The sequence below is a fragment of the Bubalus bubalis genome, chromosome 1 (genome assembly GCF_019923935.1).
Source record: "Bubalus bubalis isolate 160015118507 breed Murrah chromosome 1, NDDB_SH_1, whole genome shotgun sequence".
Classification (NCBI taxonomy): domain Eukaryota; kingdom Metazoa; phylum Chordata; class Mammalia; order Artiodactyla; family Bovidae; genus Bubalus; species Bubalus bubalis.
In genome coordinates, this window is record NC_059157.1 from 108,966,840 (window position 1) to 108,980,218 (window position 13,379).

Genomic DNA, 13,379 nt, shown 5'->3' on the forward strand with positions numbered 1-13,379 from the left:
TTTGTTTCCCTTCTTTTCACAGCTATTTGTAAGTCCTCCTCAGACAGCGAATTTTCTTTTTTGCATTTCTTTTTCTTGGGAATGGTCTTGATTCCTGTCTCCTATACAATGTCACAAACTTCCATCCATAGTTCATCAGACACTCTATCAGATCTAGTCCCTTAAATCTATTTCTCACTTCCACTGTATAGGCATAAGGGATTTGATTGAGGTCATACTTAAATGGTCTGGTGGTTTTCTCCACTTTCTTCAATTTCAGTCTGAATTTTGCAATAAGTTGTTCATGATCTGAGCCATAGTCAGCTATGGGTCATGTTCTTGCTGACTGTATAGAGCTTCTCCATCTTTGGCTGCAAAGAATATAATCAATCTGATTTCGGTGTGGACCATCTGGTGATATCCATGTGTAGAGTCTGCTCTTGTGTTGTTGGAAGAGGGTGTTTGCTATGACCAGTGTGCTCTCTTGGCAGAACTCTTTAGCCTTTGCCCTGCTTCATTCTGTACTCCAAGGCCAAGTTTGCCTGGTACTCAAGGTGTTTCTTGACTTCCTACTTTTGCATTCCAGTCCCCTATAATGAAAAGGACATTTTGGGGGAGTGTTAGCTCTAGAAGGTTTTGTTGGTCTTCATAGAACTGTTCAGCATCTTCAGCATTACTAGTCAGGGCATAGGCTTGGATAACAGTGATATTGAATGGTTTGCCTTGGAAACGAACAGAGATCTTTCTGTTGTTTTTGAGATTGCATCCAAGTACTGCATTTCAGACTCTTTTGTTGACTACGATGGCTACTCCATTTCTTCTAAGGGATTCCTGCCCACAGTAGTAGATATAATGGTCCTCTGAGTTAAATTCACCCATTCTGGTCCATCTTAGTTCACTGATTCTTAGAATGTTGATGTTCACTCTTGTCATCTCCTGTTTGACCACTTCCAGTTTGCCTTGATTCATGGACTTGACATTCCAGGTTCCTATGCGATATTGCTCTTTTCAGCATCGGACCTTGCTTCTATCACCAGTCCCATCTACAACTGGGTGTTGTTTTTGCTTTGGCTCCATCCCTTCATTCTTTGGAGTTATTTCTCCAGTGATCTCCAATAGCATATTGGGCACCTACTGACCTGGGGAGTTCATCTTTCAGTGTCCTATCTTTTTGCCTTTTCATACTGTTCATGGGGTTCTCAAGGCAAGAATACTGAAGTGGTTTGCCATTCCCTTCTCCAGTGGACCACATTCTGTCAGACCTCTCCACCATGACCCATCCATCTTGGGTAGCCCCACACGGCATGGCTTAGTTTCATTGAGTTAGACAAGCTGTGGTCCATGTGATCAGATTGGCTAGTTGTCTGTGATTGTGGTTTCAGTCTGTCTGCCCTCTGATGCCCTCTCTCAGTGCCTACTATCTTACTTGGGTTTCCCTTACCTTGGATGTGGGATATCTCTTCATGGCTGCTCCAGCAAGGCACAGCCACTGCTCCTTACCTTGGACATGGGGTTGCTCCTCTTGGCCGCCACCCCTGACCTCAGGCATAGGGTAGCTCTGGTAAAGTGTTTGCCTGCAATGCAGGAGACCCAGGTTCAATCCCTGGGTCAGGAAGATCCCCTGGAGAAGGAAACAGCAACCCACTCCAGTACTCTTGCCTAGAAAATTCCATGGAGGAGCCTGGTGGGCTACAGTCCATGGGGTCACAAAGAGTCGGACACAACTGAGTGACTTCACTTTCCTTCTTTACTTGCCTAAAGGAAGAATAAAATTACATGAAGCAGCTCAAAAATAGTTTGCTTATGAATGAGCTAGGTCCCTACAATGCCTCTCAAAAAGAAGAAAGTAGAGAGGAGAGAGATGAAAGATGAGGAAGAAAGGGAGGAGAAAGACAAGGCTAATTTCATGACTTGTCCAAGATCATATAGCTAATGGGGTACTGGATTGAAACACAAACCCAGGCAGTTTCACTACAAAACCTATTCCTTTTCTACTCTGCCACACTGATGAGACCAATCTGAATGAAGACATTTTATCCATTTGAATAGTGTCTAGTTAGGAAGAACTGCCCCTCGTCCTAATCATCTTGTCTTTATGAGCACACCTTCATTCATCCCCAACCACTCTTCTCCTCACCCAGTTTGCTTCTTCACCCTTGCTAATCCCAGAAGTTAGAAGCAGGTGTCACGATTTTGGCCAAAGAGAATGAATATCACTATGAATTTTAATAGACCAGGGCAGATGGACCAACACCAGAATGCCACCAACATATACTTTGCATCTGAAAATTTGCCCTGTCTCCACTGAAGAAATTATCTAATTATGCCTTCAACCTATTACACAACATATTAATAATATGTGTCAAGTGCTTTATTGGAACCTACAATTGTGCTCACAGTTTCATGATCTGAGAACAGGAAGAAATTTGCCAGTGATACTGATAATACTGGATGGGAAAACACTGCACATGATGAAAACTTAGAAATGGAAAACAAAACCCTAAGGCTTTAAATATATAAAGAAGAGATTGAACCTGAAAAAAATGCAAATTGTATATAAACTAAGATATACTCATCTTAGGAAAAATTATTCCAAAGCACAAATATTCATTGAGAATAAAAAAATATATAGGCTGAAAAGGACTAGGGAGTGACAGGTAAGAATGAATGTTGGTGATAAATATGAATAAGATGAAATTTCAATGTGCTATTCCAACAAAGAGGTCCACTGCTTCTATTTTTTTTTTCCTTAGATTATATAAGAAAAGGGCCTGCGTCCCAGAAAAAACAAATGATCATTTATCTTTAAACAGCTGATTAAACTGTACCTAGAATACTGCATACTGCATTTGTAGCAGTTTCAGAATAATAAATAATAAGAGAATGCAGGTTGTTCTGAGTAGGAGGGTCAGGACAGCAAATGGGGAGGCGACTTGAAGCCAACTAACACCTTCTCAGGGTCCACTGTGGTCCAGCTCTGTCTTGGGTCAAAAGTTATAAAGAGTTTCCAATTTACTCTGGTTTTCAGTCTAGTTTGATTTCAGTCCTGACTGAAATCAAAGGAAAGCATATACATTAACTCTACTACTTTTACCCCTGAACAGGAGTGAAAAGCTTGTGAAGAAACATAAATCACACACACGTTATTCTGATTCACTTTTAATCTCAGGAGTTGGTTAACTCCAGCACACGAGCCACATCTGTAACAGTGTCCTTCATCTCCGCTGCCTTTGTCAAGAGGGCTCAGAAATATAAACTGAGTGATTAGAAAGAGAGCCCCTTTACTGTTAGAATCAACAGTGTGGTGTGTTTGGATGGCTGCCTAACAGCTCTCCCCCCAGTCTCTCTGCTGTTGTTAGAATTTGCTCTTTCAAATCAAAGTGCTCCTCCACCAAGGCCTGCTTCTTCTTCTTGAATGCTACAGGGAAAGGTAAAAAGTTTCATTATGCCTCTAACCAATAGCACAGCACCGTTTATAGTGGAAATTTTCTTCGCAGCCTCTACCCAAAGTGCAACATGGGATATCAGCCACTACTATTCACAAACTAAGGCGATGAAGGGAAGCACCCGTTGGGGCCTAATGAAATCTCCATACAAATGAGTGGATAGATCTGGGAATGCAAAGAGAAAAAAATATGTCCAGATACAAGATGGAGAAGTGACTCTGTATACAAATGAGTGAAAAAGTTAGTCTAGAAATCAGTGAGGATCACAATGTGACCAAGAAATAGCCACATGCCACTCAAGCCTAAACAGTTCTGGAACACGGGTCAGTTCTAAGCTTAACAATATAGAAGAGTTAACAGCTAATAGTTTTTACACAGCATGCTCGGTACTTGTGATGCAAATATTAATTCACTTAATTTTTAGACCAATTGGAGTATCCTTGTTCCCAGTTTAGAGATGAAGAAATGTCACTGAGAAAGATAAACAAGGTAGTGTATGATCACAGGGCTAGAATTTCTGTAGGAGTGAGATTTGAACTCATGCAGGGTTGCTAAGAGTCAGACAGGACTGAGCGACTTCACTTTCACTTTTCACTTTCATGCATTGGAGAAGGAAATGGCAACCCACTCCAGTGTTCTTGCTTGGAGAATCCCACGGACGGGGGAGCCTGGTGGTCTGCCGTCTATGGGGTCACACAGAGTCGGACACAACTGACGCAACTTAGCAACAGCAGCAGCAGCAGCAGCAATCTGACCAAGGAAACATGCATGAACATTGCATCACGCAGCCTGCAGCATTTGTAAGCACAACATGAGGGCCAAAAGAAGAGCCACAAAGACAAAGGAAAGAAAATTTTTATAGCAAGTCATGAGGTTAATTTTTTTTTAAGTCAGTCTATTTATGTTGAAAATAAAAAGGAAGGAATATTCCCTGGAGGAGTAAGAGAAGGAAGAAGGAACACTTGAAACCCTTGCATTTCAGCAGTTTGCTTGAAATATGGACATGGGTTTTGACACAATCACTTGGGAAGTTTAAGTGAGTTGTTCCAATTAAAGGATTAACAAAATAGGCTTGTACTTGCGTGTGCATGTCAAAAATAATAGCTAAATCCATTTTCCTATACTATTTTAAGTTGTGTAGGCAACAGGCATTTGGGGAGGGGATGGACGTTGCAAAAATTAACAATGCCAAGAAAAAATGAACCTTGAATAGGAGCACTTCTCACTTCTACATGATTATCTTCTTTTTCTGAATGTCTATCCACCTCCTGAGTCATGATCAAGGCCTCAGAAGACATCTAAGAACTCATCATGTATCAGGGGCTATGTGAGATGCTCAAGACACAAGATTCCTCCCCAAATGAGGCCACAATCCCATAGTTCAGAAAAGAAAAATGAAGAAATAAGACAGATATAAAGTAGAAATAATAAATTCTAAAAAGGGTGAAGGGAGAGTTGGCGTCAATAATTTAAAGGACAGAAAAATTATAGCTGATTGGAGTATTCTGAAGAGGTTTCCAAGAGAAAACTGAGATTGGACTGAATGCTAGGGAGGACTGTGACCAAAAGGGCATTCCAGGAAGGAGGATCGGCATGAGTGAAGGCAAAACAATGGAAAAGAACGATGTATATTTGAAAAATATTGAGGGCCACAATTTGGCCATAACATGGGATACTTACATGGTAGAAGTGGCTGAGATAGGTAAGAGTGAGTTAAAACCATATTGTAGATCTTAAGATCATAATTTTTGACAAAGGTAGATATTAGGGTTTCAATGCAGAAGAGTGGTAAAGTCAGAAACAAAATGATGTAGAAAAACCACTGTGCCAGTGGCAGTATTAAATGTGGATTGAGTAAGAAAAAGACCTAAAGTAGAGGACTGAGAAATGTTCACCTAAGCTATGAACTAGGAGAAGGCAATGGCAACCCACTCCAGTAATCTTGCCTGGAAACTCCCATGGAAGGAGGAGCCTGGTAGGCTGCAGTCCCTGAGTTTGCTGCGAATTGGACACGACTGAGCGGCTTGACTTTCACTTTTCACTTCATGCCTTAGAGAAGGAAATGGCAACCCAGTCCAGTGTTCTTGCCTGGAGGATCCCAGGGACGAGGGAGCCTGGTGGGCTGTCATCTATGGGGTCGCACAGAGTCCGACACGACTGAAGCAATTTAGCAGCAGCAGCAGCAGCAGCAGCAACAAGCGATGAACTATGGCTTCAGTCATAGATGACACCATTTCTAAGGCTGGCCTTTGCTCTTATAAAGGTTAGGGCAAGAGAACATACATGAATCCATGCATTCTACCATTGCAGGAAAACACCAAGACCATATGAAGTAGTATATGAAGATGGCTGCCACGCTGCCAGCCTGTGGGGCAATCTCTGCTATCTATCCTTAAAATTAAAAGCTTCCTCCTCACCCTTTGGTTATGTTCCCAAGCTCAGATAATCTCTTCCAATTCTGCTTCTGACCCTCTGCTAAAGTTGCAGTATTTCTGATTTCTATCTCTGCCCACTGGTACTTTGCTTAACCAGACTATTTATTCCAGTGTTGCCCTGGGATGGTGCTTTCAAATCTATAGTAGTCCCATACTCTGCAGTGAAGGGCCACTCCAGCCCCGTACTTATTCAGGCCATGATCTGAAACCCTTCTGGCAGGGATCACAAACGATTGGTAGATACCATTGCCTCATAGAAGTACTTTGTAAGTATCTCTGTCTCCCAGTTTTATGAAAAGGACTGAAATTATCCTAATGATAGTAGCCAGAGTCATGAGTTCCTAAGATTCAAAAACAGGAAGGCTCTTCCAGGTCATCTAGTCCCATCTTCCTCATTTTCTACAGAATAAAATATATATTTAGTGGCTTATTCATAGTCACAGAAAGTGTCAACAAAGAGCTAACATCTAATTCTCAATCCAGTAGATATTTGTTAGCAGTTAGAATGTATAAAGTGTTATCAATCTAAATTACAGATGCAATCAGACTACAATGACTGCATAATTTCTATCCACATCCTATAGCACTTTACCTTATGACCCTGCATTGCTCGTGAATTGCTTCACTCAATCATCCTGGCTTTCCAATGGACTGACATTCTTGGAGGGCAGGCATTAGATTGTCTCTGTGCATTACTAGCTGCCTGTCGTGGTACAAGACACAAGGCATACCCCCAACAATCACCTAATGTGTTAGTTGATTACAAAGAAAGAGGTGGATTTTGGCACCTTCTGCATTGAAATGTATGATGTTGTATATCATCTTAGAAGGGGAAAATTATGGACATGTCTATTATTCTTTTTTAATGTTGTAATTCAGATATTAATATTTTAATGAAGTAAATGAGAACTAATATCCTCACCTACCACCAGCAATTAAGGAAACCTGGGGTAACTCCTATATCTATAGATAAGAAAACCAGCTGTTGAATCATTTCTTAGCAACAATATCTGATCCTTTATTAATACACATTTCCATTGTAGAATTAAACATGATGTCTGTCCTGTCTTTTTCTACGCATTTCCACTCTTTATCTGTAACAAATAAAACTACAAGTATAGAGGAGTCCTTAATCTAGAAGTTGGTACCTTGAACAAAGTGGAAGTTATTTCCCCTTTAACACCCACAGAATAATGGCCTCAATGAGATTTCCCCAAAGTTGGGGTGAATTAATGGTAGAATTGTTCAGTTTTGTAAAACCCATTACAAATTATGACACCGAGGAGTAGTAATCTGAACTTTTTCTTCCAGTTCTAAATCTGGAAGTCTGAAAAATCCTGTTGTTGACCATATTAATTTTTTAGACATTTTGGAGCAAAAGGATTCTTAATAAATATTAGCACTAATTATATTTACTACTATTACAATTGTATTCCATCTTTATTCAAATAGCTCTGGACAACTTCATGGTTAAATATAAAAAAACAAATAAATGAACAAAAACATTCTAGCACCTCCGGCATTTGAAAGTAGAATTTGTTGGGCTGTAAACCAGTGAGTTATTTGTCATGCAGCTTAATTCTGTCATAAAATGCTAATCAGCCTTTCTGTCACTTTGCTCTTGCCCCATATCTTTTTATGAGAACATTAACATGGTTATTACAGAGCAGAGACTCTTAGGGCTGCTAACATACTTACCATTTATGTATATTTTTGTCCAAAAAAAAAAAAATGTTGCCACCAAGAACCCCAGACTCCTAGTTAACTGGAATCCTAGTTTCTGGCATGAAGGGCTTGTGTCTGCAGTGCCATCTGGATGATGGTACCAGGTAGCCAGGGCTGGGATCAGTTTCCTCTTGTTCAGACCATTCATCATGAATGAATGTGAGACCTTCCTCCTACAGAAGGAGCAACTGAGGCTTCCTTTGTAGAGCTGGTTAAAAAAAAAAAAATACAGGCTGTATTTTAAATGGTTCCTTTTTAACAGTTCCTCATGGAAAAATGGGCTTCCCAAGTGGCGCTAGTGGTAAAGAACCCACCTACCAATGCAGGAGATATAAGAGACACAGGTTTGAGACTTCCCTGATGGCCCAGTGGCTAAGAATTTCGGCTCCCAATGCAGGGGGCCTAGGTTCAATTCTTGGTCAGGGAACTAGATCCCACATGCCACAACTGTGACCTAAGTACAGCCAAATAAATAAGTATATTTTTTTAAAAAGAGAGACACAGGTTCAATCCCTGGGTCAGGCCAATTCCCTGGAGGAGGACATGGAAACCTACTCCAGTATTCTTGCCTGGAGAATCCCAAGGACAGAGGAGCCTGGAGGACTATGGTCCATAGGGTCCCAAAGTCCAACACAACTGAAGAGACTTAGCACACACACATGCATGGAAAAATAGACCTTAGAAATAATTCCCCCAAAGCCTTCAGAGTTGGAATCGCTTCCCAGAAATTGAAGCAGTAAGGACCCAAGAAAGCCTCATCTTATACTGTGTAATCAACATTCCAAGCAACTCACTAAGGAAGCTGTAGGACTGGGTAATTCTTGCCAAAGCTGGGCTTCAACAAGAGCTGTCAGACATCTTACATCTCAGTAACTTATCCTGTGACCCTGGAGGAAGCTATCATCTTGCAAAGACATGTTTCACAATATACCACAAAATATGGGTTTTGACCTGAGACAGTTCTATATCTGAATTTTGGCTCCATCACTTACTCTGTAGCTCTTGTCAAATCACTTGTCTTTTCTGAGCTCCTAGGTTCACTGCTGTTATTGTTTGTCAAGCTGTTGTAAAGATTGATGTCTGTTTACCATTATTAAAAATAATGATAACTATTTATGATTATCCGTATTCCAGAGCATGTGAGCTCAGTCATATCCAACTCTTTGTGACCCCATGGACTATAGCCCACCAGCCTTTTCTGTCTATGAGATTCCCCAGGCAAGAATACTGGAGTGAGTTGCCAGTTCCTCCTCCAGGAAATCTTCCCAACCCATGGATCGAGCCTGAGTCTCCTGTGTCTCCTACATTGGCAGGTGAATTCTTTACCACTGAGCCACCATGACTGCTACTGAACCATCAGAACCAAGGTTGGTGTTCAAATGTATTAACTGCATTATAATACAATTCCTTCTTTCTTTCAACTCGATTTCTGAGTTCTCTTAGTTTATCTACAACTTAACTCTCCTATTCTGTATGTTTTAATTTAAGCTGCCTCAGATTTTCTTTGGAAGAAGAATAGCTATTACAAGTAAATATTTTCTTTGTCTTGTCCAAAAATGTAAAGAAGGTCTCTAATATACTTGATGGTTCACTCCTTGCTTTTTGATTCTACCTAATACTCTTGCCTGGCAAATCCCATGGACGGAGGAGCCTGGTAGGCTGCAGTCCATTGGGTCGCTAGGAGTCAGACACGACTGAGCGACTTCACTTTCACTTTTCATTTCCATGCATTGAAGAAGGAAATGGCAACCCACTCCAGTGTTCTTGCCTGGAGAATCCCAGGGACAGTGGAGCCTGGTGGGCTGCTGTCTATGGGGTCGCACAGAGTTGGACATGACTGAAGCAGCAGCAGCAGGGAGTATAAGAGAAGTCAATCTTTGAGAACCATCTCCTTTTCCCCAGTCAGTCATGAACCCAGAAATCTGTATATAAACTGCACTTTGTAAAATGCCCAAACATCTGGATCAGTTATTCTCATGTTCATTTATTAAGCATAGTAGCAATTTTTTTTTTTTTTTTTTTTTTTTTTTTTTGCCCGAGTCCGTGTCCTATCCATTTCAGCCCAGCTGGCCCCAAGTTTGGTGCTTGGGAGGTGGAGAGCTCAGCCTTGGGATGAGTGGTCAAAAGGCTGCTGCTTAGGCTGTGCCTACTGCTCCCCACTGCTCCCTAGGGCCTCTAATAGCCATGACTGGTCCCAAATTAACTGAATCAGGAACTCTGTGAGGGTCTAGCAGTTGGGGTGAATTGACTGCAGGCAAGAGTTGAAGAGCCATTCTTGTACTTAATTGGCCTCCAAAAGCATCCTCTGCTCTCTTTCCAGAAAGGAAAGCATCCCTGCCATTTGGATCATGGGGACATGAGCCTCAACCTCATCTCTGAGCAGTCTATGGATTTTGGCTTGTTTGAGATCAAGCCCTGAGCCTTTGGAGTGGGAGCACTGACTCCAAGATCCTAGACTACCAGAGAACTAATGCTAGAGAGTATCAAATAGTGAGAACTCACACAAAGGAAACCACTTGAATACAAGACCCAGCATCACCCAACCACCAGTAGCACCCTGTGCAGGATGCCTCATCTAAACAACAAACAAAGCAAAAATACAAACCCAATCATCAGCAAAAAGGGTTACCACCTCACTCAGCCTTGCCCATCAGAGGAAAAACAAACAAAAACTCAGCACAAATCTCACCCTATACAAAGCTTACACAAACCACTGGACCAACCTTAGGAGGACAGAAACCAAAAGGAAGAAAGAATTCAACCTTGAAGCCTGGGAAAAGGGGACCTCAAACACAATAGGTTAAACAAATAATGAAAAGGTAGAGAAATACTACACAAATGAAGGAATAAACTAGAAACACAGAAGTCCAAATAAATGAAGAGGACATAGGCAAACTATCTGAAAAAAAATTCAGAATAATGATAGTAAAGATGATCAAAAACCTTGAAAACAAAATGGAGAAAATGCAAGAATCAATTAACAAAGGCCTAGAAAAATTAAAAAATAAACATACAGAGACAACAAAATTACTGAAATTAAAAATACTCTAGAAGAAATCAGGGGCTTCCCTCATAGCTCAGTCAGTAAAGAATCTGCCTGCAGTGCAGGAGACTCAGGTTTGATCTCTGGGTCAGGAAGATCCCCTGGAGAAGGAAATGGCAACCCACTCCAGTATCCTTGCCTGGAAAATCCCATGGACAGAGGAGCCTGGTGGGCTGCAGTCCTTGGCGTCACAAAGAGTCAGGCACAACTGAGCAACTAACACTTCATTTCATGAGAAGGAATCAATAACAGAATATCTGAAGCAGAAGAATGAATCAGTGAGCTGGAAGATGAAATAGTGGAAATAACTTCTGAAGAGCAGAATAAAATAAAAAGAATGGAAAGAACTGAGGATAGTCTCAGAGACCCCTGGGACAATATCAAATGCACCAACATTCAAATTATAGGGGTCCCAGAAGAAGAATAGAAAAAGAAAGGGTATGAGAAAATTTCTGAAGAGATTATAGTTGAAAATTTCCCCAACATGGAAAAGGAAATAGTCAATCAAGTCCAAGAGGCACAAAGAGTCCCATACAGGATAAACCCAAGGAGAAACACACCAAGACACATACTAATCAAACTAACAAAGACTAAACACAAAGAAAGAATATTAAAAGCAGCAAGGGAGAAGCAACAAGTAACATACAAGGGAAACCCCATACACTTAACATGTGATCTTTCAGCAGAAACTCTGCAGGCCAGAAGGGGATGGCAAGATATATTTAAAGTACTGAAAAGGAAAAAATCTACAACCAAGATTACTGTACCCTGCAAGGATCTCATTCAAAATTGATGGAGAATTAAAATGCTTTTCAGACAAGCAAAAGTTAAGAGAATTCAGTACCACCAAACCAGCTTTACAACAAATGTTAAAGGGACTTATATAGTCAAGAAATACAACATAAGAAAAGAGATCTACAAAATCAACCCCAAACATTTAAGAAAATGACAATAGGAACATAAATATCAATAATTACTTTAAATGTAAATGGATGAAATGCTCCAACCAAAAGACACAGATCGGTGAATGGATACAAAAACAAGACCCATATATATATGCTGTCTACAAGAAACCCACTTCAGACCTAAAGACACATATAGACTGAAAGTGAGAGGACTGAAAAATATATTTCATGTAAAACAAAGCTGGTGTAGCAATCCTCATATCAGACAAAATAGATCTTAAAGATGGTTACAAGAAATAAGGAAGGACACTATATAACAATCAAGGGATCAATCCAAGAGGAAGACATAACAATTGTAAATATCTATGCACCAACATAGGACCACCTCAATACATAGGACAAACACTAACAGATATAAAAGGAAAAATTTACAGTAGCACAATAATAGTAGGAGAATTTAACACCCCACTCACACCAATGGACAGATCATGAAATCAGAAAATTAATAAGGAAACACAAGTCTTAAATGATACATTAGATTAGATGAGTCTCATTGATATCTTCAGGACATTCCATTCAAATGCAGAAGAATACACCTTCTCAAGTGCACATGGAACATTCTCAGGGTAGACCACATCTTGGGTCACAAATCAAACCTCAGTAAATTTAAGAAAATTGAAATCATATCAAGCATCTTCTCCAATCACAACACTATGAGACTAGATATCAATTACAAGAAAAAACTGTAAGAAACACCAACACATGGAGATTAAAAAAAACATTTTAAAATAATTACAAGCACTGAAATTGAAGCTGTGATCAAAAAACTCCCAAAAAACAAAAGCCCAGGACCAGATGGCTTCACAGGAGAATTCTATCAAGCATTTCAGTTCAGTTTAGTTCAGTCACTCAGTCATGTCTGACTCTTTGTGATCCCATGAATTGCAGCACACCAGGCCTCCCTGTCCATCACCAACTCCAGGAGTTCACTCAGACTCACATCCATCGAGTCAGTGATGCCATCCAGCCATCTCATCCTCTGTCGTCCCCTTCTCCTCCTGCCCCCAATCCTTCCCAGCATCAGAGTCTTTTCCAATGAGTCAACTCTTTGCATGAGGTGGCCAAAGTACTGGAGTTTCAGCTTTAGCATCATTCCTTCCAAAGAAATCCCAAATAATTCCAAAGAAATTCCAAAGAAATCTAAATCAAGCATTTAGAGAAGAGCTAATGCCCATCCTTCTAAAACTCTGTCAAAAAATTGCAGAGAAAGGAACACTTCCAAATGCATTCTACAAGGCCACCATCACCCTGATACCAAAACCAGACAAAGACAACACACACACAAAAAAAAAACTACAGGCCATTATCACTGATGAACATAGATGCAAAAATCCTTAACAAAATTTTAGCAAAAAGAATTCAGCAACACATCAAAATGCTCATACAACATGATCCAGTTGGGTTTATTCCAGGAATGCAAGGATTCTTCAATATATGCAAATCAAACAATGTGACACACCTTATTAATAAACTGAAAGATAAAAACCAGATGATAATCTAAATAGATGCAGAAAAAGACTTTGACAAAATTCAGCACCCATTTATGATTAAACTTCAAAAAATGGGCATAGAAGGAACCTACCTCAACATAGTAAACCTACCACGAACATTACTGTCAATGGTGAAAAACTGAAAGCACTCCCCCCTAAGATCAGGAACAACACAAGGATGTCCACTTTCACCACTATTATTCAATATAGATTTGGACGTCTTAGCTACAGCAATCAGAGAGGAAAAAGAAATAAAAGGATTCCAGATCAGAAAAGAAGTAAAGCTCTCACTGTTT

General features: G+C 40.3%; 1 long non-coding RNA gene across 2 annotated transcripts in view; it reads right to left on the reverse strand.

The window, feature by feature from the left end:
- Positions 1–6,938: 6,938 nt before the first annotated feature.
- Positions 6,939–13,379, reverse strand: part of LOC123333419 — a 56,599-nt gene continuing 50,158 nt past the window's right edge. For both annotated transcript variants that reach the window (XR_006550758.2, XR_006550759.2), the window contains one exon: positions 6,939–7,793. This is a non-coding gene — a long non-coding RNA (uncharacterized LOC123333419). The remainder of the gene's footprint in view (positions 7,794–13,379) is intronic.